The following is a 27,730-nucleotide window of genomic DNA, read 5'->3' as shown; positions in this document are numbered from 1 at the left end:
ACTGAGGCTCAAGAAAATGAATCTTTCTTCATATTCATGTAGTGCTTTGAGTTTATCCTGTTTTGCCACATATGCTCACATGGTTTTCCATTTCCTTCATTAAACAGCTCTTTATGAAGGGCCTACTATGTGCCAGGCACCGTTTAGGCATTGGATGGGTGTATGGGTTTGGCTGCAAGTAACAATACTCAGCCAGTAGTGGCCTAAATTCTTACCAGAAAGGGGTCCCAATCCAGACCCCCAAGAGAGGGTTCTTGGATCTCGTGCAAGAAAGAATTCGAGGCAAATCCACAGAGTAAAGTGAAAGCAAATTTAATAAGAAAGTAAAGGAATAAAGAATGGCTACTCCATAGGCAGAACAGCCCTGAGGACTGTTGGTTGCCCATTTTTATGGTTATTTCTTGATTATCTGCTACCAAGGGGTGGATTATTGATGCGTCCCCTTTTTACACCATATAGGGTAACTTCCTGATGTTGCCTTGGCATTTGTAAACTGTCATGGCACTGGTAGGAGTATAGCATTGAGGATGACCAGAGGTCACTCTCATCGCCATCTTGGTTTTGGTGGGTTTTAGCCAGCTTCTTTACTGCAGCCTGTTTTATCAGCAAGGTCTTTATTACCTGTATTTGTGCTGACCTCCTATCTCATCCTGTGACTTAGAGTGCCTAACTGTCTGGGAATGCCGCCCAGTAGGCCTCAGCCTTATTTTACCCAGCCTCTACTCAAGATGGAGTTGCTCCAGTTTAAACACCTCTGACAAAACAATGCAGACATTCATTATCTCATGTAAAATAAGAAAGAAGTCCAGGGCTGTGGTCCTTAGAGGCTGTAGGCTCCACAGCTCAGCAGTGCCATCAAGAACCATTCTTGGTGGGTCAGTGATATCTCCCCTCAGATGGCAAGATGGCCATCATAGCCCCCAACAACATCCTAATGCTCAAAGACAGAAGCAAGACAGAACAGGGACCTTCACTTTGCTCTTTTTTTTTTTTCCGTAGGGGAAGAACACCTTTCCTAGAAGTGCCCAGGTGCCTTCTTATTATAACCCAGTGACCATATCTGGATCACATGCCTGTTTCTAGACCAGTCACAGGCAAACCAGAATGGGATGCCATAAATGGCTGCCTTGGGCCACTTGTGATGTGCTGTGCATGGGAAAAGCAGTGAGTCTATCATGTCCACTAAGAGCACAGGCTCTGGAGCCCGATGGCCACAGTTCAAATCATGGCTCCATCACTTCTGATTTATATAACCCTGGGCAAGGAGCTTAACCTTTTGTTCCTCAGTTTTCCCATCTGTAAAATGGTGATAATGGTACTTCACAGGTTGATGTAAGGATTAAATGTTTAATGTACATAAGGTGCTTAGCACAGTACTTGGCTCACAGTAAAGGTTAACTACTAATTATCTATTGTATATTTCAAAGGAGCTAGAAGACAGCAATTCAAATGTTTCTAGCATGAAGAAAAGACAAATATTTAAGGCAATATATATCCTGAGTATGATGATTTGATCTTTACAAGTTATTCAAATGTGTTAAATGATCACATGTATCCCCAATGTATGTACAACTATTATGTATCAATAAAAAATAAAATTTCAAAAAGTTAAAAAAAATAACCATTATCCTCAAGACTGAGCAATTTCTTGCCTGAATAAAATCAGGAAAAGGTCCTAGGTGTTGGATGGACAACTCCAGTGCCTGCCATGTGCAGTTGCCCTCCGGTTCACAGACAAGTAAACAAGCAATGTTGAAATCTTGTGCCATGGTACTAGATACTGTGCACCGCCCCCCTCAACAGGAGGGGTGCCTGGTCCAGACTTGGGGGATGTCAGAGAAGCCTTCTCAGAGGAGGTGGCACTGATGTAGGTTTTCAAAATATATAGCAGTGGCTCGGCAAAGGCAGAGTGTGGGTGGGTGGGAAAGGAAGGTTCTCCAGGCAGAGGCATCAGTGGGCCTAGAGACACTGGAGCGTGGTGCTCTGTGGTCTATGTAGGACAAGTACACACAATTGATTGTGCCCAGAGAGTGAAGTGAGAACCTGGGGTGGCTCTAGACGTATGTGCTGCCAGGCTGGGGCGGGCTTGGATATCGAGCTAAGGGGTTTGTGTCTTTTCCCACAGGCTATGAATTTTAAGCTGAAGGTAGCCCTAGATTTTTATTTTTGGTCAGTGACTCAGGCTGCAATGAGAAGGGTGGATGGGGGGCGGTGGGACCCATGTAGGAGGCTACAGCAATATTCAAGGGGACTAGGGCAACAGCCTGAACTAGGGCAGGTACTGGAGGGCTGGATAGAGAGAGAGAGACCAAGCAAGAAAGTAAGAAAGTGGGATGGGAAAGGGGGGAAATAAATACAGGCAGGAGGATGGAGAGAAATGGAGGATGGTGCATTCAAATTTGGCCAAGTTGGATCTAGGGGCAGCTGGAGATGTCAGCAGGCCCTCACATGCACAGAGTCTGAAGCCAGGAGAGAGACCTGGGCTGAAGACAGCAGGTGCAGAGGTTATCATCATGGAGGAAGTAGATAATAGATAAATACTTGCGATAGATGAAATTGTCCCGGGAAAATAGAAATAAGAGCAACAACCCTGCAGCTCTGAGCATGGTTTGGATTTTGCCAAAATGTTCTGTTTTGTTTGGACGCTTTATCAGGCTGGGTATGGTTCAAGGCCTGTAGCCAGGCAAAGGTTTTGTTTGGTTGCTGTACAAGCAGCTATTGTTTAATGCTCAGCCTGCTGGGTGAATTTCTGCACACTGCCTGTGGTTATTCAAATCTCTAAGCCCTGATGTGGGGGGAGAAGAGAGGTAGGTTGAAGGTGGATCCCTATAGAACACCAGCATTAACAGGGCAGCTTGAGGAGGAGATCAAAGGGAACATTAGGGAGATGGGAAGGAACACACGAGAATGTCCCAGGACCCAAGGGAGGTCATGGAGTGCACTTCATGTGTTAGTCTCTTCAAATGGACTGAGGATCCTAGCAGACGTATTACATATTTCTCTTCTTCCCAGCAGAGTCTCACTGTCAGCTATTTGGTATATTAAATTATATTGAGAATCTATATTAACTTATAGTAAGAATCAAGATCCACAGTAGAGAGGATGGGGAAGCAGGTTATCTTCCTGACCATCCCCTGTGGGTGGGGTTAATGCCACAGGTTCTGGGCCACACAGAGCTGAGATTGAGAACTGGCTGTCTGTGTGATGTTGGGCAGCTTACTCAGTGACTCTGGGCCTCAGCTACCCAATCCATCAAACAGAGATACTAACACCTACCCTAAGGATGTTCAGACAATTAAATGAGATACTGCATGCGAACATTCAGCATATATGAATCCTGTCCAGTAGCAAGTGCTTGCTAACTGGTAATCACTATCGTCCTGAGGTCCTTTTCTAGCACCCAGCTCAAGATTGGAGCTCTAGCATCATGTTTTGAAGGAAGAAGGGAAAATAATTTTGCTAGTGAAAAAAAGCCTGGAGGAGCATGGGCTTGCCAAGAGTTAAGGGAGCAAGCATAGACCAGGATGGGAAAGATAAGCAGAGAGCTATCTTGGGAAGAGCTCCGTAAGGACTCTCAACAAAGGCAACATCACAAAAACAAAAGCAAAAGGATTCTCAATGAAGAACAGACTGGCCACAGGAAGCTGGTTATAGAGAGATCCAAAATGGAGGCGGAAACTGGTATGAAGAACTCCAAGTCTGGGTCCTACAACTATTCTGTATCTTTGCTGTTTCTTAGCAATTCAAATGTTTCTAGCATGAAGAAATGACAAATATTTTGTCATTTTGTCTTTGTGGAGTCTGCTCTGCCTCCTTGACCACTCTGTCATGTTTATGTAATTAGCATGGTAGAAAGAACATGCATATTGGAGTCAGAGAACTCTGGGTTTGAGTCCCTGCTTTATCACTTACCCACCTGTGTGATCCTGTCAAAGTTATTTAACTCCCCGTGCCTCAGTTTCCTCATCTGTAAAATGGGCTAACTCACTTCAGCCAGTTACTATGTGGTGTAAATGAGATTAGTGTGAATAAACTGGCTGGCACAATGCTGACGCGTAGTAGGCACTCAGTAATTATTTTTGCCTCGTTTTTCCTTGTGCCGTAAGTCAGAAAGTTTCTATTGCCCTTGAGAAGAAGGTCTTAAAAGCATATTTTGTCCTGTCTGGAAAACCCGTTCTGAGGATGGAAAATTTTGCTGACGAGTGAACTTGGAAGGATCATGTTTCCACGGTCAGGGCAGAAAGGAAGAGGCCCAAGCCCTGGGGAAGGAATGGCATCAGGACACAGCTTTGTGGTGGTGACCCACAACCGCGGGCCCAGCAGGCCCTGTGGAACTCCCACATTGACTTCCCTATCTATGAAACAGTGCCAGTAACTCAGTCTCAATGCTTCCTTCCCCTTCCCTGTTCCCTGAGGATCCCAGGACTGGGAACTCCAGTTGTGGCGGCTCCATAGCACCTCCTCTGCTGCCTCCCAGAGGTCACTTCCAGGATGGTCGTCCCAGAGGAGCCCTCCTTCCAAGATACAAATGGCCTTGGCCCCTCTTCACCTGACCCAGAGGCCGATTAAGAGGTCTGTGGGGGTCCGGAGGGATATCTCTCAAAGGGCCCCTCCCACCACCCAATATATCGTAACTCACAATTGTACAGCACTTGGAAGCTGTCAAAAACGCTTTTGCATTCCCCATAATGTAGGCAGGGAAGCTATTTTACAGAAAAGGGAAATGGAGCCTCAGAGAAGAGACCTGCTTCCGACAGCATGGCTAATAAATGTTGGAACCAGGACTTGAACCCAGGAACTCCCAGCCCAGGGACATTCTGTTTTATAAATACGGAGGGCACAACGTTCCATCCCTTTGACTTGTAATTAGTGGGTGTTGTATGTATGGTTATGAGCTTTACCCATATTTTTTGGTGCTAGGAGGGAATCTGTCTTCCTTCCCCACTACTCTTCCTCTCCCACACCACTGTTTCCTTGAGTCTCTAAAAGGTGTCCTGAAGTACAGAACTCCACCCCCCATCTCCTGGAGGGCCTCACTGACCCACCTGTGGTTGCCTCTAACACCCAGGCTTGAGGAGTGAAGCCATTTCCCAACCTGCTAATGGCACTGCTGGGAGCTCAAGAAAGCTATGCTTTCAGGTGATGCATTGTCATGCCGGTCTACACGAACATCTCTGTCCCCTGTAACAGCATCTGCCACAGCAGCAGCCCAGCTCAAATGGCAGGCAAAAAAACTTGTCTGGTGCATTCCATTAGAGAGCAGGAAGTTACCAGCATTGATTGAAATTCTCAGGTAGAGTGAGTACCGGGTGGCATTTGAAGAGGATAATTTAATTCAATAGTTTATATTCCACTTAAGTTCCTCCTCTATCTGACTGCTAGTAAACAGCTGTAAACTGCCTCAGCTGTCTTAGAGGTGAAGAGGAAACACAGTCTAGAAAGTAAAATGGTGATAGCAGGACAGAATCTCAAGAGACCAAAAACCCCTGGGAAAATAGGCATAGGTGGCCTGGTGTGTGAAGGGTGGGTCCAGGTGCAGGAGGACCCATTCCCTCCTGGGCCCCCACTGTGCAATGATGAGCTCACAATCAATGATCACTGACGGTTCCTCCTGCTCTGAACTCCACACTGTTACTGGGGAGCTCAGTGGAGTGGGGAAGGAAGCTGAGAATGTGGATTCAGAAAACCAGAGCTCAAACCCGGTCTTGGCTCTTACTTCTTGCAGGAACTTTGGGGCAATCCACACTGTCTGTCTCCCTTCAGGGTGCAATGAGAGGCAAAAGAAAGAACGTATATGACAGCGTCTTATGCCCGGGAGGGCCAGTTGGATGTTAGTAGTTACTGTTGCATCGTTATTGGAACAGAGAAGCCCCCAAAGGCCTGCTTCCCACCGTTCTCCTTGCCCAAGGGCTGGGGATCCTGCAGGAGGGCCAGATCTGTGCTCAATCCAGGCAGGCAGTCACCCTGTGATTTGAAAACTGTCCAAACTATGCCCGGCCCAGCAAAGCTTGCCTCCGCATAATGGACCTGTTAAAGCATGGTAGTCTGTTGCCTTAAAAGGGTAATGGTGACATCTTCTCAACCCCTGACATCTAAGCCTCCTTCCCTTCCCTGATTGGTTGGTTGGCTCTCACCTTAGGAAGCAGAGAGGAGACCCTTGAAACGGGTGGGACTAGGATGGGTGAAATGTAATCATCTTGACCATCCTCAATTCACTTTCTCCTGTGTTCCTGGCACTGTTCTGGGGTGGGGGCACAAAGCAGCACTCATGTCGTCTCTCCATTTATTCCTCCATTGGTTCGGCAGGCACTGTGAGAGCATTGCCTATGGCAGGCACTGAGGACACAGAGATGAAGGGCGTGGTGGGAGCTCAGGAGGCTGGCGTCTGGCTGGGGGGCCCGGCACACACACAAAGGATCTGAGTCCTCCAGTTGGGCTTCCTAGTTCCTCTATAACCAGAAGCGAGGCTGCCTGTGGGCACCTCAGGAATTCTGCCACCATCCAGTTCCTGCTCACTGCTTAAAAAGTCTAAATAATTGGAAAAAAGTGATATGATCTGTTTAATACAACCATCTAGTTCAATGCCACAGAGTTCACCTCCTACTCTTCATTGTCAGAGGTAAACTGCGATGTCTTCTTCTGTAACGATAGCCCCGTGCTGACACAGTCTCGGGTTGCTTTCTGTAAGCGTCATTTGAGTTAAATATGTGAAGAAGTGGGAAGGAGGGGCAGACAGCCTCACTGCAGGGCTGGACCCCTGTCCTGAGGATGGCCTGGCAGCCTTGACGATGGTGGCTAGTTGCATGTGTGTGAGCCTCAGCCACATGAGGAAGACGTTTGGAATGAGGGCACGTGAAATGATGGGTCCAGCGTCGCTTTAGGGGTGGGGAGCCATTGCTAAGGGAGGTGGTGAGAGCTGAGTTCAGAGTATCTGAAATATAAACTCTAAGAAAGATCGCTCCTCACCAACCCAGTCTAAGTCAAAACCATCGCACACCGGGACTATTGCACTGGCTTGTGGTCCGTCTCCCTGTTCTTACCCTTGTACCTCACCTTCTGCCGGCTGTGTGTGATCTGACTTGCTTCCCTCCCATTCTTTCCTAGCTCATTCTGCCCCATCCCTGGGCTTCCCTTCACAGATTAAGTGCATCGCAGCCTGCCCTATGCCCTTTGCACCTGCACTTCTGTTGGTCTAGTCTCCCCCTCCTGAACATTAGGGCCCTGCTCAAATGTCACTTCCTCAGACTTCCCCACTTAAAATCAGACCCCAACACCATTATATCCCAGGGCCTAGAAAAATGGCAGGCAGGTAGTAGGGATTGAAGGAATATTTGTGAAAGAATGAACTGCCCTAATTAGAGGGGGTTGGGGAAAGAGACCTCAGGACCCAGGAGCACAAGTTTGGAGAGGGACAGAGGACTTGTGCACCAATATTTTGCCTGGCTACTCTCTGGGTGCTGAGGGGGAGTGGAGGTCATGGAGAGAGGTGGGGAATAAGAGGTATGGGGTGCCTGGGTCAGCGTAGCTGGCACCCCTGCTCTCCCCAGGGCCCTCCTGGCTGAGGTCATACCCGCTTTCCCAGCTTCCCTTCACGCTTCTTTCGTTTCCACCCTACCAGCCGCTCCACAGGACTAATGAATAATGACAGGCCTGTAATTAGACTGACATTGGAGCCTGCGTTGTCCCAGATAGTTGCTCTCCGAGGCAAAGGTCTGGTCTCAGCTCCCAGCCGGCACCTTGGCTTTTCCCTCCACATCCTTGCTCACAGCCTTGACTTCCTTCAAAGCGACTTGCCTCCCAGATCCTGAACAGTCAGATAGGAACCAGATGGGATGTTGGGACATCCTGTGTGGCACAGAATTGGAGAGACATGGAGCGCCTCTCAGCTGGTGCCAGCATGTCAGGCAGAGACAGAATGAGTGAAGAGCCCAGGGCTGGGATCGTGGCACTGTTGCTTCAGCTCCCAGGTCTCAATTTGGTTTTCTATAACCCCTCAAAATGTTGGCCAAGATCAGCCATTTTGTACTACGCGTTTGGAATACTCTGGGAATGCAAGTTATTGAGTTCTGCATGAAACCAGAAACAGCAAGAAGATTGTGATCATCACCTGGTTGGCAGGTTTTCACCAAGGTCTGTGGACACCTGTGGGGCTTCTGAGGGGAGCAAAGGGCACAGTGCCTGGCACATAGTAGGTGCTCACTCATTATTGACTGACAGACTTGAGAAAGGTCTTAGCATGAAGCACATCTCAGTGGGAGGAAGTGGCCAGGACGTGGGGAGCTGGGACACTTGTGCAGACAGGCCAGGGGGTGGCTCCACCCTGCCCCTTGAAGCCTGCTCTTGTTCCTCCTGGGAATACCTGACAGCAGCAATTAGCAGGAGGTCCTTTAGTGTCCCCCTCTCCACTGCATGCTTCCCCCACTAAGGCAGGGATGGTGCTTCATCTGAGTAACACCTCATTCAAATGGGAATGAGTCCTCAGTCTCATCCAGAGTGGAAGAAGCACTCGTCTCCTGATTCCGCTTTAAGACCATTGCCATCGCTCTGATGAGCCACGATTGTTCTAGCCTCAATGGGGGACATCATGGAGAAGGAGGTGGGCGCAATGAGTCACGCAACATCAGAGACTGAGGAGGGGAGCAAGGGCCACCAGAAACCAAGAAGGAACCCCATAGTGAACCCCACTGAAAGAAAACCAAGAGTCATAGCACAGCATAAGAGAAACTCGTGTCTCGCTGAAGTAACGGGAACTTCAAATGTAGCTCTTCTAGGAGTGGGGATCTGAGCCCCTCCATCAAGCTGGCTCAAACATTCAGCATGTGCATTGATCTCACGTAAGGAGCAGTCCAGAGCAGGGAGGGGCTTCAGGGCCTCACAGCTGAGAGCAGCAAAGGCAGGATTGGAAGCTGGCTAACAGGTCTGGGACCCTGACATGTAGCGGGGAGGCCTGGGCACCTTCCTCAGCTCACCCTGCTCAGCACAAGCCCCTCTGGGCCTCAGTGAGGCAAGGGTGGCATCACAGCCTCTGTGGAGATGGGATGGGGCTGATGGCCTGTGTCCCCAGCTGTAAGGCTGACCATAACAGGGATGTCTGTGGGGGAAGAGGGGAGGCAGCCTTCACAGAGGTCTGGGGTGGATGCAGGGACCAAGTCTTGAAGGGATATCTGGAACAGGAGCAAAGTGAGCTATCGGGAAAACGGGGTTGGGGGGGTAAAGGACCCAGGCCTCAGGGCAGGGCAGATGCCTTATGAACTCAAAGACCACAAAAGAAGGAAAGAAATTTCACAGACAGGGGCAAGTATTTAATATCTACCATCTCTTTAATCCTTAACATAGCCTTGTGAATTGACAGGGGAGAAAACAGACAGAGAACCGTTAAGTAATTTGTCCAAGATCATTCAACTGGGAAGTAGCAGAGCTGGGATTTGAACCCGTGCCCAAAGCCATTGTTTTTCTACTTGCCAGATTGGCGAGGGTCATGGGGGAAGCTGCTGCTCGGTGGACATGGGTGTATGTGAGACTCACCCCATATGCATTAGATGTCACGGCTGCAGAATTGCTTCCAGACTCCACTGGCTGGCCAGTTGGGAGCCCAGGACTGTGCAGGCTATCTTGACCCAAACTGGTTGAGGGTCTGGATGGGCCAAGGGCAGACGGAAGGTTCTCATCCCTCTGAGCAGGGCTGGCAGAGGTGGCAGGAGCCATCAAGGGTATTAGTCTTTGTTTCAGTAAAGTGGTTTATGCATTTTGTGAGCTTCTCAGCAAAACAATAAAGCAGTTTATGCATTTGTGAGATGGGGATCAGAGGTGGAATTTCCTTTCTTCTCACCACCATGATCCACTTTTTATTTCATTTTTATCCTGAGTGTGTCCTTTCTGTTTCTCAGGCGGCTTCCACAAGCAACACCTAGCCTTTTGGGAGTCCTGGCGTGCTGTCATTGTTTACTTGATTTCTCAACACCTTTCTCCTGCCTGAAGTGCTGCCTAACAAGGATTTTAAAAAATTGTATTACTATGATTTCCCTTGCTCTTTTATTTTCTCTCTTTTAACGTGAAAGGAAATATGTCTTTATGCAATCCCCCCACCTCTCATCTTGGTGGGGTGCTTCTCATCAAGTAACAATCCTCTCACATCCCTGAAGGTTTAACCAGAACAGCTGCAGGTGGGGCCAGGAAGGGCAAGAGTGGATCCCAAGATCCTCCAGGTTGACATGTCACTCCTGAAAACATTCTGCTTTAAACAGAAGCCACTTCGCTGCTCTGACATGAATTTCTATAACCAAGACATACTCTTCGACCTAGAGAGATCAAGGCATGAAAAAATGGAACTTCTCAAGGGTAAGCTGTGTTTTCAGTAGTAAGCCATTTACTGTTTTACATGTACATTTTAAGGTGTTGCAGGGAAATAAAGCTTCTCTAGCAGCCAGGATGTAAAAGAGCAAAAACTTTGCAAGTAGCTCTAACAGGATTCTCGAGTGTGCTGCCCAGAGCAGAGGAGACTTACAGAGTGGTGAGTTTGGGGGTGAAGGGAAGGGGGAGTCTGATAATTTGTAACAAAGACACTTAAAGAATTTAGGACTTTAACAATTTTACTGTAGTAAAGAATGTATTAGTTAGGGTAGAGGCTAAGCTGCTGTAACAAAGAAACATTCAAAATTCAGTGGGTTAACTTTTCTCTTATGTGGCCATCCAGAGAGAGGCAGCTGGTTCATGGTGGGCTGGTGGCCCAGCTCATAAGGTCATCAAGGGTCCCAGACTGCTTCTCTAGATCATTGCCCTTGTCTTCATAGTCCCTGCAGGTTCCTGGCACTGTGTCCGGGTGATATAGAGGTGTCAACACTGAAACATTAGAGGGGTAAGACCCATAAGTTCAGGACATAATTTCTCCTTAAATCCCCTGGGAAAGAACTTGGCCCCATAGCCAGCTGCCGGGGGGCCTGGGAAACTCGTGCTAGATGAGAGGCCAGAGCTGAAATCTGGGTTCTGTTGGCAAAAAGAAGGGAGCATGCATACTAGGGGCTGATCCATAGATTCTACTACAGAAGAAAAAGTCTTCTAATCAATCCCTTACTTTATCTTTAAAAACAACAACAGACAAACACCCTCTCTCCTTTCCCCTAAAATGCGACTTTAAATGAACCACGGCAGTGAATTAAGATGGCCTCAGAAAAAAGAGGTAACTCTTGCCCCTTCAAGCTGATCTCTAAACCCGTGCAGCTGCCTTACTTGGCGGCACCCCACAGGACTGAGATCTTATTTTTCCCTCTAAGGAAGCAAGAGGAACAATAAATAGCAGTACACAAAACAGCACACATTTTATTCTGTAAAGGCATAGCAATTCTACCTTGAGGCCTCACTGACAAGGCTTTCCAATCTTTCCTGAGACTTAATCCAGAAAATAAATTCAATTTCAGCACTCAGTGGCTGCCTCATGGTGGGCTGTCCGTAAATGGTTGTTTAATAAATGCTCTGGAAACTGGCCATCTGGATAATGTCTGGGGTATCATGGAGGAGGGGGCTGGCTCCCATGAGCACAAATGAGTTTTCTTGTCTTATTTGTGCAGAGAGAATGGAAGGTGTGGCTTTGCTTGCCACATCCAGGCCTTACCAAGCAGCCCTGTCCCCTGGGCCACCCCAATCCGTAGTTGGAATGACAGCTATGTTCACGTGGGGTCGGGGGCACTATCTGTGCAAAGTCTTCTTTTATTTGTTTCTCCATCACTTTAGTAGTTAAAAGTTAGAGGAATTAGTATCACAAACATAGATGTGTACAGTTAATGTTTTGAAAAGAATATGATATAACTGGAGATGCCTGCTGGGCTGCAATTCTCAGAAGACTGTTGGTTCAGGGCAAGGAGCTACAGAGACACCAACATTCAGAATTAGGCAGAGAAGCCCAGCTGTTGAGAAGCCAGAGAGACAGCCAAGAGCTAGGAGAACATCAGTATCCAAGGGGAGGGCCAGGCAGGTGCTTGTCACCCAGGAAGAGAGGAACCAATGCTGTCTGCAGGAGCCACAGGGGCAGAGCAGGGCCTGCTCAACTGTCCAGACAGGCAGGTCTGTAAGAACGAGGAGAATAACAAAACCAACATTTATATAGCATACAGCGAAGTGCTATTTGTGCATATTGCATTTAAGAGGCTAGTACAAGTCTCATTCATTCCTTTTTTTTGCAGATGAGGAAACAGACATTGAGAGGTAAAATAACACGACTGAATCTATACACTACCTGATGGCTGAGCCGGGACTTATCCCCAGGTCCAGTGGCTTCTAGAGCACACGTGTGTTACTACCACCCATTCTGCCCAACTTATGCAAGCAGCAGAGAAATAATATGCAGGCAAGTATGGCTGGGCTGACTGTGATGAAAAAGGGCTTTGGTGATGGAGGCATCCTTCAGCTTCCTGAGCAAGTGTTGGTTCACAGGCAGGTACAAGAATCACCTGGCAGGAATGGTCAGTGAGGGGACCAACAGAAAGCAGCTGCCACCACCAGTCAGCCTGACTCAGGAGACCCCAGACACTAGTGGACCCCAAAACTTAAGTGCAAAAGTTGTAAGAGAGGAGCTGGCAGAGAATGGATTGGGAGACTGGGACCAGGTGCAGGCTCCCCCTACCATCAGCTGAGATACCAGTGTTGCTCCGAGATGCTGACTCAGGCCCTCCTCTCCTCTTCTCCCTCTCCTCAAGGCTATGTTTTACATTCCCTGGTTTAGATCTCTCCTCTGAGCTGCAATTCTATACATCCAAAAGCATGTGAAACATCTCTCCCTGGCTTTCCCACAAATCCGAGGTGTCCAGATGAATCTGTCACCTCTTACCCCACCAGGTCATTCACCTGTGTTCCCTGCCTTGGCTGAGAGATGATATCACCATCCCTTTAGACATCCAACAAAAAGCACAGGAGACCCTCCAAACACTACATCCTGTACAGTCTACTTCCTAAACATCTCCAGTGTCCCCTTCTGTCCACACCCCCTTGGCATAACTTGTTTTCCCTCCACGGGTCTCCCTATCCAGGTCCAAACTACAGAGAAGCCCAGGTGAGCTAATGAAATGTGTATCTTTCTATGTCTTTTTTGTTTGAAATCCCTTGGTTACCCCCCTCACCTACCAGCATCCCCTGAGCTCCTGCACCCAACCCACCCAGCGCTGGGGGTCAGATCCTTGCTCTTCCTCAGTGGTTTCCACAGCTAGAGCCGGCACATTCTCTCTGCATCTACACGGGCCTCCTCCATACTTCTGCCTCTCATCTTGGCCTGGTTAATGCCGATTCCTTTTCTGAGCTGAACCTTCTTGCCAGAATGGAGACTCTTCCTAGCTCATCCTGTGTGCTCATCAGTCTACGATTCCATCCACCACTTGTCACCAGGATTCCCTACCTCCCTTCTCTCTCCCTCTCTTCCTCTCTCTATCCTTCTTCTTTCTCTGTTATAAAAATTCCAAACATATGCAAAACAGAGAGAATAGTAATAAACTCCTCATAGTATAATGAACTCCCCATAATTGGCTTCAACAATCAGTAACTCATAGACAATCTTACAATCTTGCTTGATCTAGACACCCCCCTGCTGACCCTACACACACACACACACACACACACACACGCACACAGACACACAAGACGAGTTTAAAGCCAATTCTAAACATCATATTGTTTCATCCATAAACATTTTAGTTTCTATATCTAATAGATAAGGAACTTAAAAAAACCACAATACTATCTCAACATACCTTATAATTAGTTAAAATAATCAAATATCCACAAATGTTCCAGTTTTTTTGATTGCCTTATAATAGTTCTTTCTAACAGCATTTGTTTAAATCAGGATCCAGATAAGGTCTTACATGATGATTGATTGATATGTCCCTTAAGTCCCCTTTAATCTATAGATCTTCCCTCCCTCTTACTTTTGCCCGTTGTAGCGTATTTACTGAGGAAGTCCGGTGTTTGCCCTGTAGTTTCCCGCTGTCTGAATTTTGCTGATGGTGTCTTTATAGAGTCCTTTAACATGACCTCAGCTCCTCATGCTTCTATAAACTATTCCACTGGGTAGTCTCACTGTCCACTTCTCAAAGATGGAAGTCACCTTTTATCTCTGCATCTCTAGAACCTAGAGCAATGCCTTCCATACAGTAGGCACATGAGAAAAACACTTTGGAAGGAAGGAAAGAAAGAAGGAAGAAAAACAAAGAGAATAGAAGGGCAGGACCAGGGTGTAACAGTGGGCCACTGTTTCTCAATGTGATCCACATACCAGAATTATCTCTAATTGATCTGTTACAAACGATGGTTCCTGGGCCTTATCCAAACTCCATGACAATCAGAACCGCTGAGTTCTGAGCCCATGAATCTGCATTTCTGACAAGCTCCCCAGACATACTTCTCATTTTGTGGCTCTGAGTCTCCTTGTCTGCACAGAGAGGACCCCTTCACTAAGGTTCCTGCCAACTCTAACATTCTGAGCCCAAGCCAGGATTCTAGAATTCCGAAGAATGGGCTACTTCACTTCAAATGTCAGACATTTGAAGAAAGCAAAACCTAGCACCTGACTCTGCGCCTGAAGTCAACTGTTCTTGCCTTTAGTAGGTTTCCTCCATTCAGGTTGTGGGTTTCTCCAGGGCGCAGCCTTCAGTTTCCTAGTCTCTTTGGGTTGGTGGTGTGACCCACCTGTCATAGAGCCGCTGGTGAATCCCACTGTCTGTCAGGCTCCTGGTCAACCCCCTTCTCTGGGCCATCCCCTGTCCAGCTCCCCAAACACCCAGGTATATTCCGCACCTCTGCACATTTCAAAATCTGCCTTCCCCTCTCTCAAGTCACCCTCCTTCCTTTCCCTACCTTAGGGCTATGGGCTTTGGTTTCTCCTCTAATCATTATTTGTTTGTTTATCTTTTCCCTGGTTTTTAACCCCAGGGACAGTTCTCCTCACCAGGCCAGTTTGAATTAATTTTGTAGGGACAATTCCACAAGACAATGTATCATGTATCAATTACTGTATTAAAATCAAGATGTATTGCATCCTTTCCATCCTTCCCATCTCTTAATTTCTTAGTTCCCTCAAAGGCACAATCAAGTGTTGTCTGGCATAATTTGTTCTTTATAAACCCAGACTGCTCATTGCATGGACTTATAATTTGAGAAAGATTTTTGGCAGTGTTTTATTTCTGTAATACTTTTATTTATTGTATTTGGTGATTGAATCTCAGTGATTAAGGTGACAGTGAGGTGGACCTCAGGCCCAAGCTCCCTCACTGAGGCCTTCTCCCAGACTTTGTCCATCTCATTCAGTCCTCTGCCCTCTGGCCACGATCTAGTCATGCCATCGCCTGAAGGCTAGGGCCATTAAAAGTGAGGGACACAAGCTACAGGGGTCTTTGTCCAGCGTGCAGTGGACAAGCTCAAAGGATAAAAATGGACTTGCAGAACAAGGGCCTATAGGGTATGGAGGAGTGATGACAGGCATGGGGGGTGTTACAGATTGAATTGTGTCTCCTCAGAAGTTCTGTGTTGAAGTCCTAACTCCTGGTACCTCTGGATGCAGTCTTACTTGGAAATAAGGTCATTGCAGGTGTAGTTGGTTAAGATGAGGTCCTTAGGATTGGCACTGATTCAGTATGGTTGGCGTCTTTATAAAAAGGGGACATTTAGACATGGAAGTGAACACAGAGAGAGTATCATGTGAAGATGAAGGCAGAGCTGGGGTGATGCTTCTACAAGCCAAGAAATACTAAAGATTGGCAGCAAACCAGCAGAAAACTAGGGGAGAGGCATGGAACAGATTCTCACAGCCCTCAGAAGGAACCAACCCTAGTGACACTTTGGTCTTGAATTTCATGCCTCTAGTACTGTGAGACAACACATTTCTGTTGTGTAAAATCACCCTGTGTGTGGTACTTTGTGGTACTCTTTTTTTTTTTTTTTGCAACTCGAGGAAGCTAACACAGTGAGTATGAATGTGGGCTCTGCAGTTAGCCAGACCCAAGTTTGAATCCTGGTTCCATACTTCATTAGCCATGTTGCCTTGGACAAGTTAGCTTAACCTCTTCTAACCCCTGATGCCTCATCTAAAGTAGAGTTATCTAATACTTTCCTTAGTGGTATTGGGAGATGCGGCAGAGGCTGTGAGTGTTCTGTCTACATTCCTCTAGCCAACCAGGCAGTGAGGGACCAAAGCTTTTTCTCCTCTGATGAGGGGACAAACCTGAGCAGTGTTCCATATGGTCTCCCTGAGGCTCGAACCAGTTTCCCAGAGCAGTGACTTCTACATTTACATACCCTTTATGAGCTTTTCTTCCCTCACTACCTTGCTCCCCATTCCCTCATAGTAATTCCTGCATCACCTCCCAACTAAACTACTTGCTCCCGAATTTTTATTTCAAGGTTTGCTTTCCAAGGAACCCAGATGAAGATAGAATGACTCAAAGAGAAGATGTATAGAAGTACTTACAGCATGTGGCACATGGTAAGCACTCAATTCGTTTTAGTGAGTCTGATGTTGCATTCTTACAGCATAAATGATGTGCAGTCAGCCTGTGGTGTTTGGAAATGGAAGATGTATGTGCGTGCACCCAGCCTCCAAAGTTGGTAACATAGTGTGAATAGGGAATCTCCACTCTATAATTCATGCACCGTCTGGTCTGATGGGTTGGTCATGTGGCCACCAGGAGAGAGCCGGAACTGTGTGGATATGCAGGCATTGAAAAGTGTACTCTGGGTGTGCAGTAGGAGTACTGTGTTTAGATGTCATGTGAGAGTACAGATTATAGGGAGTATCTACACATGTACAAATGTCATTGTGCAGTGTATAAGGGGAAGCTGGTCATCCCCTCACCCTTGCAGCCTCAGTGCCCAGCCTTGAGTGTTTGGAAGCCCCAGGAGAGCTCACCCAGACTCAGGCAGAGCCGGGCCCATCACCATCAGCTGGCCCGCTGCCAGGAATTGCTTGATTGCCACTCTGCCTGGCTGCTGGAGCACTGGGAAACACAGCAACTGTTCCTAGGAGGTGAAAAGTCCAACCAAACCAGTGGTTTTTCTCCACTCCACACTCACTAGCAATTTTTCTTCCTTCCCATGCTGCCAGGACTTGCCTGGTTTTGTGGCAGAATGAATGAAAGACTGTGTCACAGAAACCCCTGTGATGTGTGCTGAGGGCCACTGCCTGCTTTGAAGCACTCCTGTCTCCCAAGCAAAGTATACACACTCAGGGAGTTGGAAGGAGCCTCAGCTTTCATTTGAATTCACCCATCATTGTACATATGAGAAAATGACTGTTACTTACTGCAGAGAAGTGTTGACATCTGGGGTTAGACAATTCTTTGTCGTGGGGCTGCTCTGTACACTGTAGGATGTTTAGGAGCATCCCTGGCCTCTACCCACTCCATGCTGGCACCACCTCCTACCCCCAAGTTGTACCAACCAAAAATACCTTCAGGCATTGTCAAATATCCCCTTGGGGGACAAATTGCCTCTGATGAAGAATCATTGCTGTAGGGAAATCAACACAGAATGAGCGTTTGTGAACAAACTAGAGGCGCTTGCTTATGAGTCCTGGATGATGTCAGCTTGCATGGTAGCTGAAAACAGGTGATAACGCAATCTGTAGTGATAAATATCTGGCTTCAAATTTCCTTTCTCATTCACCAGCTTTGTGACCTTGGATATAAAATGAAAATCTAATCATACCACTCCCCTGCTTAAAACCATCCCCTAGTTCCTCATTTTTCTTAAAATACAATCCATCTTCCTTACCATTGTCTACCAGACCTAAACCTTGTTGTATACCACTTCCTGTTCTCACATGCTCTCCTGCAGCCACACAGAGCTCCTTCTGTTCCCTGAGTAGGCAAAACTCCTTTCTGTTCCCGTCCCCAGGTTTTTGCACTTGCTGTTCCCTCTGGCTAGAACATCCTTTCCGCAGATCTCTGTGTGTCTGGCTGCCTCCCCATCGCTCATGCCTCAGCTTAAATGTCTGTTTTTCCCACAACATAAGCTCCATAACAGGACCTAGAAGAGCATTAGATAAATAATGTACTATCATAGGTTTGTGGTGAAGATAAAATGAGAAAATAATAATAATAATAAATAACAGTAATACTAAAGAACTTGGCAAGCAAGCTCAGGGCATATAGTAAATACTCAATAAGTGGTGATTATAATATTATAATTTATTTTTATCATGAAGTTTAGAGATAATCTGTCATTGTAGCTGGCCCAAATCATCTGACCTCCTCTTCACATTTTGACAGTTCCCCACAGTGTGGCTCCTACCTCCCCAGTGCTTACTCCAAAAACACTACATTTCCTAGCTAGGGTGACCAATCTGTCCTGTTTTGCCTGGGGCTTTTCTGATTTAGCACTGAAAGTCCTGCAACATGGGAAACCCCCAGTCCCAGACCAGCTGGGATGGCTAGTAACAGCTTCCAATATGACTTCTCGTTAGGTGTGACTGAGACATTGACTGGGGAGTGAGTTAAATGAGAGACCAGGCAAGGGGTAGAACACTCTTTGTGCTGGTGGCTAGTGTGTGTGTGTGTGTTTGTGTTGGAGTGGGGGCGGTGGTAGTGATGGCAGCTTGCCAACCATGACACAGGCATAGGTTTCTTTACTGGGCCAGTTCTAAGGTTTGTTCAGGTATTTGTTTCCAGTAACTGAGCATAGAGGGCGTTTCTTCTGCAGTTCCAGTGATTTTGTGAGCTCTCTATATCTGTACTAAACTGCTCTCTGCTTAAACTACCTAGAGAGTATTCTGTTGTCTGCAACTGAGAAGCTCGACCAATACATACAACAATTTTGCCAGTCTCTTCAGCAAGTAAAGAGCTTCTCAAGGGATGTTTGAGATAAATCAGTATCTGACAATCCAGGGGGATTGTCATCACCAGTCCTTTCACTTGATGAGATAAGTGGCTGTGTCTGTCATTTCAAATGCTCCAAAGACAGAGTCTGCTGCACTGTGTGGCAAGATCTAGCCCCTGTCAGTGTGATCAGGCCATCAACACAGACCTCTTGCTTTCTAGGTCTCTGTGCCTGGGCACCAAGCAGACTGTGGTATCAATTACAGTGGACCCTGTGCATCCCTCAGCCATCCAGGCAGGTGCAGACACTCCTCAGGCTAGGGATAGCCTCGGGAGACTGACTCAGCCAGAAGGTTGCCCTGGAGAAGACCAGGTAGTCCCTGTTGGCATGCTCAGAGGACGTGTAGATCTCTCATGGATGGTCAGGACAATCACCAGTACCAGGATATCTGGATCAGGTAAAAGATATTCCAAGAGGAGGTTCAGTTCAGAAGGCAAATGGGGCAGCAATCAGCACTGAGATCCCTGTTCATACACAATGGGTAAGAGACCCAGGGACCTAATTCAGCCCAAGGGAATGGGTTCAGGTGGCATCTGGGTGAGAATCAGGGCCAGCGACCATCATCTGGGACTGAGAGGACAACTCAATTCAGAGGCAGAAATTCAGATTTCTTGAGGGGCAATCTAGCATTTATCTTTGAATTAGCATGAATTCTTATAGAAATGCAGTGTTGCTTTATATGTATATAATTTTGAGTTTACACAAATAGTACAGTATTATGAACCTTGTTCTGTATTTCACTTTTTAAATCCTAGCACTGATTTTTTAAAAACATTTTCTTTCAGGTATATTTGTTTATTTATTTACTTATGTATAACTTTTATACAGTAACATGCAAAATATTAAGTGTGTAGCTCAATGAATTTTTAATAACAGCTTTGTTGAGATCTAAAATCTCAATCACTGATCATAAAATTCACAGTTTTAAAGTTTCAGTAGTTTTTGGTATATTCACAGTTGTGCAATCTTTACCACTGTCTAATGCAGAATATCTTCATCACCCCCAAAATAAATCCTGTACCCATTAACAGTCACTTCCTGTTCTTCCCTGCTCCTCACCCGTGCACCCATTAGTCTACTTTCTGTCTTATGGATTTGCCTCTGCCTCTGTGGATGTTGGATATTTCATATAAGTAGAATCATATATGACCTTTCATTTCTGGCTTCTTTTACTTAGTATAATGTTTTCAAGGTTCACCTATGTCGTGGCATGCATAAGTACTTCATTTCTTTTTACTGCTCAGTAATATTCCATTGTATGGATATACCACATTTTGTTTATCCATTCTTCAGTTGATGGACATTTGGGTTGTCTCCACATTTAAGGTATTATTGACATGAATAATGCTGCTATGAACATTCATGTATAAGTTTTTGTGTGGACATGTATTTTCAATTCTTTTGGGTGTATACCTATGAGTGGAATTCCTGGATCACATGCTAATTATATCTTTAACATTTTGAGGAACTGCCAAACTGTTTTCCAAAATGGTTGCACCATTTTACATTCTCACCAGGAATATATGAGGGTTCCAATTTCTCTACCTCCTTGCCAACACTTGTTATTTTCTTTTTAAATTATAGCTATCCTAGTGGGAGTGAAGTGGTATCTCATTGCACATTTTTTTTTTGCATTTTCTGAATGACTAATGATGTTGAGTATTGTTTCATGTGCTTATTTTAGTGACCATTTGTATATCTTCTTTGAATAAATATCTACTCAAGTGTTCATTGAATTTTGACATGTGTCAAGTTACCCTCGTGTAACTATCACCCAAATCAAGATACAGAACATTTCTACCTCCCTAGAAGACTCCCCTGTTCTTCTTCCCAGTCAACTTCTTTCCCCAAGAGTAACTATTATCCATTTTTATTTATTTATTTATTTATTTTTGAGATGGAGTCTCACTCTGTCGCCCAGGCTGGAGTGCAGTGGCACAATCTCGGCTCAATGCAACCTCTGCCTCCCGGGTTCAAGCAATTCTCCTGCCTCAGCCTCCCGAGTAGCTGAGACTACAGGCGCATGCCACCATGCCCTGCAATTTTTTTTTTTTTTTTTTTTTGTATTTTAGTAGAGACGGGGTTTCACCGTGTTGCCCAGGCTGGTCTTGAACTCCTGAGCTCAGGCAATCTGCCCGCCTCAGCCTCCCAAAGTGCTCGGATTACAGGTGTGAACCAACATGCCTGGCCTGAGTAACTATTATTCTGATTTCTATTACCATAGACTAGTTTTGTCTGCTTTTGAACCTCAAAGCAATGGTACTGGATGAGGTTTTTTTTTGTTTTTGGTTTTTTTTTGACAGAGTTTCGCTCTGTCACCCAGGCTGAATGCAGTGGCGTGATCTTGGCTCATTGAAACCTCCGCCTCCCAGGTTCAAGTGATTCTCCTGCTTTAGCCTCTCACGTAGCTGTGATTATGTGTGCACCACCATACCCAGCTGATTTTTTTGTGTGTTTTGGTAGAGATGGGGTTTCACCATGTTGGCCAGGCTGGTCTCAAACTCCTGACCTCAAGACGTCCACCCACCTCGGCCTCCCAGAGTGCTGGGATTACAGGCGTGAGCCACAGCGCCTGGCCATGGATGAGCTCTTTAATGTCTGGTTTCTTTTACTCAATACAGTGCATGTGAAATTTATCCAAGATGTTCTTTGCTTTTTTGGTCATTACTATGTAGTATTCCATTGTATGAACATACTGCAGTAGGCTCACTCATTCTACTGTTGAGGTTGATTTGGGTTGGTGGTAGTTTTGGGCTATCACAAATAAAGTTTTAGCACTTTGAAAAGTCTGTTCATTCAGCTGGTCTCTCCAAGAGTACAGATTAGCTATCTGGGTCTCAGATCTGGCTGCCACCAGAGACTTAGTGATGGGGACACACCTGAGACCCCAGTGGCAGTCAGGCTGGGATGCTGGTCCTCAGTCTGAGGAGGGTGAGCCAGTTGCAGGGTGGTGGTGTGGTGGCATCAAAGTGCTGAGCTGTGACTTGACAGAAAAGGTGAAGGTGGAGGAGGCAGGGGGTTTGAAGGCTGGGGAGCAACCCTGATGGAGACAAGACTGCAGTTACTCACTTCTAGAGATGAGTCAGAGATGAGCCAAGGGGCCTCACCTCTCCCAAGGAACTTTAATCATGCAGTGACTGGCATGGGGACCACAGAGTTGCACTCATGTGAAGGGCCCCCTGGGCATAACACAGAAGAACACAGTGTGCATGGTGTCCCTGGAACTGGGCTACTCGACCCTGAAGGGGCATGGACATTTGTGGGACCACAAGCAGGAAAGTTCCAGCATTTTCTTAGGCTTAGCTGTGTCTATGAAGGTAAAACCACCAAACAAAATGAGTATTTTCCTAGTGCCAATGCAGAGCCTACCCACGCACAGTCCTTGGGCAGATCAAGGCTGTGCGTGTTCTCTCAGCCAGAACTGCACTCTGGACATGAGCTACAGGGTGACCTCATGAGGGTCCATTGCGGATATGCACATGGATGTTCTGTGTAGTGATGCTGTGGCAGCTGGGATTGGAGGCAACACAGGTGTCCATCGTTAGAGGAATAGAGAGGTGGCATGTGGCAGAACCTCCTGCAAACTCTGAGCAGCAGCCAGAATGATGAACTCCATCTGCACATAGCTTCTCTGCTAGACATTTTGAAATAGTGCTGAAGGTAAAAAAAAGCAAAGTAAAAAGAACAGAGTCTGTAATGCAATACCATGTGTATGAATTAAAAAGGCATGAATATACAAATCTAATCTCAGGGTACACTACAAAAGATAGAGTGGTTGCCTATGGTGGGGGTGGTGAAGGGTGGTAATGGCAATGTGGGTGGGAGAGGGGTCCTGCATGATGATCTGAGAAGGGTGAGTGACCTGGCCAAGACACTTAACACTCACATACATGCACAGAAAGAATGGGAGGGAGGAAGGAAGAAAAGAAAGAAGGAAGGAGAGGAGGAAAAGAGAAAGGAAGATAGAGAAAAGGAAGGAAGAAAGGAAAAAAGAAGGGAGGAAAGGAGGCAGGGAAGGAAGAAGGGAGAAAAGAGAAAGGAAGGAAAAGAAAATGGAAGGAAAGAAGGAAGGAAGGAGGGATGGAAGGGGGAAGGGAGAAAGGAAGAAAGGAAAACAGAAAAAGAAGGAAGAAAGAAAAAAGAAGGAAAGGAAGGAGAAAGAGAAGTCACTTCTGCTCTCTCAGACTTGCTCGAGGACCTTCACTGAGGTGGGGGCTGCCAGTGTAATGTTCAAAGTTGTTGCCATTTCCCAGGAGTTTCTGGAGGGGCAGGGAGGGCTGAACGGTGCGATTACAACCACCCAAGGAGAAGGGAATTAGCAGTGCTCTCCTCCTCTCATTAATTGAGCACTCATCTGGGCGGGCCTGGGCTTACTAAGTTTCCAGTTCATCAAGATTATAAATGAGATTTCTCCTCCTTCCTGTGGAGCAGGTTGAGATTTATACTGCATCCTGGGCAAAGGATTCTCTGGGCTTCATCTTCCTTTCTGGGGCTTCTTTCTTTAAAAAGGTGGGTTGGGCTCCCTTGACCAGAGAAATCCCAAAGCTGAGAGAGTCCTTCTGCCCACCCCCAGCCCTCCCCCAGGCAGGAGTTGGTCCTGTGAGGGAAACAGGTTGTATCTAAGCTTCTGCCATTTTCTGTCTCATGTCTGTCCCTCCATATGCCCCCTCCCTCAGTCCTGCCCCCACCCTACCTCACATCCCTCAGCAAGCTCTCCACTCAGACCCTAGCTCCAGTTCTGGGGAGGGGAGGCTGGTGCAGAGTATAGGGGATAGCGCAAGTGCTCTTCAGGAGCCACAGACAGAGACCTGCTTACCCTGAGCACATGGCAGCTGGGGCGTTCTTCTTGCTCGCCTATTTGTGAAGGTCTACCCAGAGGAAATGGGCTATGGCACCACAAAATGGTCCAACTGGAAGTCAAACATGAGACACTAGAAAGTATCCCACAGGCTGCAGTGCTTGGGGATCTTGAGACCCCTGCCAGGAATCCCCAAGGAGAAAAGAGGAGTTCATGGACTTGTGGCCTTGAGCCTCTTGTGCTGTCACTTACACCCATTTCCATAGAATTACAGAGTGTCGGTGCTGGACACTAGACAGTGTAACATCGTCTTGTCCAACTACCACTCATCATGTAGAAGGGATATGAAAAGGAAGGATGCTTCCCAGGGAATGTGGGAACAGAAGGAAGCCACGTCTCCCTGTGCCATCCTAGACTACTGCTGTGTGTGTGTGTGTGTGTGTGTGCTCACACACACACATGAGCAGCTCCTGCCTTGACCTGAGCCTAGAGCGTTCCTCCTTGGAAGGGGACCCTATTTCACAATCCATCTGGTCCTGGAGACCAGTGGGGCTAAGTTTTGTTTAGGGATGGAGGGAGAAAGCAAGTGAAGGAGAGACAGAGAAAGAGATGAAAAGACAGGGACAAAGACCTCTTGACAGAGAGAAATTATAAAATAGGGCAAGAAAGAGAGAGAAGAGCAGACACAGGGATGGAGAAAATGAAGAAGGAGGAGCCAGAAAGAGAGGAATGAAGGGTGACCTGCAGACCAGGCAGAGCTCACAGCCCACCCTGGCATGGTTTCTCTTTGCAGAGGGTTGCTCTCCCCGTCACCACCCTCCTAGTCATTCTCTGGAGCCCCTGGTCATAAGTGGGTATTAGCTTAGCCCAGTGCTGGTGTTCAACTGTCATCCAAGCTGAGCCTCCCTTACTGCACCCACAACTACCTGGTTAAGTAAAGCCTTAAGGAGGGGTGGCAGGGAGGAGGTCCATGTGAGCCAGTGCCCTGGGTAACTCCCACCATCTTCCTTGCTTTCTTCCTATGCCTGAGACCAGAGCCTAAGCAAGCCAGTGTGTGCTTTGGCCCCAGAATCCCTGTTGGGGGCAGCAAAGGAGACACAAAGTGATGGAGGAAGCACGGTGGTAGCCCTGTGGCTTCAGTGACCCTGTGTGAGACAGAAATCAGGGTTGGACTGGAAGAATGGGGAACAGGTATTTCCTGCGGTCCTGCTGAACAGTGGCTCAACCAGTCCACCCAAAATGTCAGAAGCAGAGAAACTGTAAACATGAACAGCGGTGCCATAGCAAGAGCTGGCCTGTGGAGGCTGGCACTGTGAGCCCAGGCACAGCACCCCAATGTACAAAGAGCCCCCACTTATGAGCCATGTGAGGGCAGGCAAGGTACTTTAACTTCCCTGGCCTCAGTTTCCTCATTGTGAAATGGAGCTAATAATAATAACCTAACAGGGTTGTAGTTATTTAATAAAATATCCCAGCACTGTTTCTGTTCCCTAGTCAATGTACAATTCACAGTCTTTTGCCCCATTCCTTATGAGAAGGCACGGGAGCTTCTAGACTCTGGGCAGAGCCCCAGACACAGCAGTCAGGATGCTCAGATGGAGAAGCAAAGCCCTTAAAGCTCTCTGTAGCAGCTAGCGCTACCTGTGTTTGGAAGGCAGCCAGAGCCCCACAGACATGCATGGGAATACCCAGGATCGTAATGGAAGAGGTACAATGCCAATCACTTAAATTTAGGTGTTCTTGGTGTCCTAATTTGATGGAAGGGTAAACTGAGGCAGACAGTGGGGAAATGATAGACAATGCAGAGTGAACAAGTCTTACTTTGGAAAAAACAGTTTCCCTGGTGGGAGAGGAAGGGAGATTGTGCTGTGACTATCACCCAACTCAAATGTGGAACCCAAGATGGGCAAGAAGCTCAGGTGGGGCTAATGCTGTACAAAACACCTGGTTAGCTCTGATAAGCAGCTGTCCCAAGCCAGGACTCTGCCCCGGCTGCACTCATCCAGCCCGGAGGGGCCATCAGTCACTCCTTTCTTCTTGCTCACTCTGTCTTCATCCCCAGCTGTCAATTCATGTGTCTCAAAATGACACGAGTTAAACATCTTAAAGAACTAGGGATTTATCATATGGCGATGTCAACTCAGAAAGCAGAACCAGGGATTTGTATCTCAGTAGTGGATGATTACAGTTTTCTTGGTGCTATGAAAGCCCTATATCCTCATGTGTCATAATCTGATTAATAGGCAGTGTTGGGGTTGAATTACATCCCCCCAAAAGAGATGTTGAGGTTCTAACCTGTGAATGGGATCTTATTGGAAACAGGGTCTTTGAAGATATAATTAAGGTAAGATGTGGTCATTAGAGTGGGCTTCCACCCCATATAGCTATTGTCTTTATAATAAGAGAAGACAGAGAGAGAGAAGGAAGATGGTCATGTGAAGATGGAGGTAGAAGTTAGAATTATGCAGCCACGAGCCAAGGAATTCCTGGGGCTACCAGGAGCTGGAGGAGACAAGGAAATATTCTCCCCTGAAGGTGGCAGAGGAAGCATGGTCCTGCCAACACCTTAACTGGCAACCCCAGGAAATGAATACAGTAGGAAAAAAATATTTAAGTGGGAGGAAGGAGGCTGGGAGGAAGGAGGGAATTCTGTTTAAGGGAACCCTGGAATCTCTTTTCTTCTACCCCCATGTCTTTTTCTATTTTCTATCCTCTACCTCCTTTCAACTCTTCAGCCAATGGATCTTTAATTCTTAATCAATAAGCATCGGTGTCCTGCCTCCATGTGCCTGGCTTTGTGAAGGAGGCAGAAGCGGCACAGCGACGTGAGTTGAACTCCTTGCCTGTTGACCTCTAGCCTCCCGAAGGCAGTTCTTGGGAGTGGGAAAGGGTGCCAGCTCCAGGGTCAGAGCACCTGGGCCCAAATCTCGCTGTCTGGGTGACCTCAGGCATGTGATTACATAGCATGAGCTTGCTTCCTCCTCTGCAAAATGGGGAAAATAACACACCTATTTTGTGAGGTTCTCTTGAGAATTAAATGAGATAATACATGTTAAATGATTAGTACAAGCAATCAATCAGCATTAATTATTGTTATGACTGTTATTATTAGCGTAGGGAAAAGAACATGAACAGCATTCAGCTGACTACAGGATAAAGTGTGATAAATGCTGGCACAAAGGTGCAGATGAAGCATTTTGAGAAGAAAGAGAGATGAATTATTTCTACCCAGAAATCAGGGAAGGCTTTGTAGAATCACAGCATTTGAATAGAGCCTGAAAGGACGGGTAGATGTTACCCAGTGGAGAAAGGGGGATAGTATGTGTGTAGGTGGAGAGGGGGCTTGGGGGAGGGATAAGGGAGTTTCTCCTGGAGGAAACTGCATTCACTGAGGCAAGGAGGTCTGAGAGGTTCAGCAGAGAGAGAGTAGATCTATGTGTGTGAAGCATCCTGTGTGCGGTGCATGGTGAGAAGTGAGACCTAGGACAGGCTGGGTCTAGATGGTTGTTGCTTTGGTGTCAGGAGGAGTCTGGTTTTTATTATGAAGACAGTGACCCCTAAGGGAGTTAGAGCAATACGATGGAGGAAGCTAGGGTGGGGGCGGGGAGGCCAGCAAGTTCTCAGTGGTCCACTCCAGTGACAAAGGAAGTCTGAACCAGGCTGGAGTGGTGAAAAGGAAGGGGCAGATTAAAAAGTCATGGAAGTAATACTGAGGGGATTTGATAACTGGTTGGGAGTGAGAGGAGAGGGAGAGAAACATCTAAGATGGTTTCTTGGTTTCTTGCCAGAACTATCTGGAAGGAAAGTAATGGAAGATTCTAGACTCCACAAAGGCTGAGGCCTCATCCTTTCCCCTTACCCCATCCCAGCACCCCACAGGGCCTGCATGGGGTGGGTGCTCAATACATAAATATTTGTTGAATGAATTTGACACCAGCAGTGGGGAGGGGGACCAAGGGAAGGATAACAGGCTTGGAGGGGTGTTCACAGTATGGTCAACGTTAAGATACCCACAGGACCATCATGTCAGGCTGGCCTGTGGGCTGCCAGACATGCAGCCTTGGAGAGAGGTGCTGGAGG

At 46.9% G+C, this 27,730-nt stretch overlaps 1 protein-coding gene and 1 long non-coding RNA gene across 3 annotated transcripts in view; one reads left to right on the top strand and one right to left on the bottom strand.

The window, feature by feature from the left end:
* Nucleotides 1-20,588, top strand: part of UNC5CL (unc-5 family C-terminal like) — a 165,247-nt gene extending 144,659 nt beyond the window's left edge. For both annotated transcript variants that reach the window (XM_063812970.1, XM_063812969.1), the window contains 4 exons: nucleotides 10,143-10,338; nucleotides 12,177-12,340; nucleotides 16,381-16,462; nucleotides 19,014-20,588. The gene's annotated coding sequence lies outside the window, so the exon portion shown is untranslated. The remainder of the gene's footprint in view (nucleotides 1-10,142; nucleotides 10,339-12,176; nucleotides 12,341-16,380; nucleotides 16,463-19,013) is intronic.
* On the bottom strand, nucleotides 9,302-14,446 carry LOC107975130 (uncharacterized). The gene is made up of 2 exons (XR_001718404.2): nucleotides 14,258-14,446; nucleotides 9,302-10,839 (listed from the first exon to the last, which is right to left on the bottom strand). It is a non-coding gene; the product is annotated as an uncharacterized LOC107975130 (long non-coding RNA).
* Nucleotides 20,589-27,730: the final 7,142 nt, after the last annotated feature.

Source organism: Pan troglodytes, chromosome 5 (assembly GCF_028858775.2).
Source record: "Pan troglodytes isolate AG18354 chromosome 5, NHGRI_mPanTro3-v2.0_pri, whole genome shotgun sequence".
NCBI classification, from domain to species: Eukaryota; Metazoa; Chordata; class Mammalia; order Primates; family Hominidae; genus Pan; species Pan troglodytes.
This window is presented reverse-complemented; position numbering and strand designations above follow the sequence as displayed.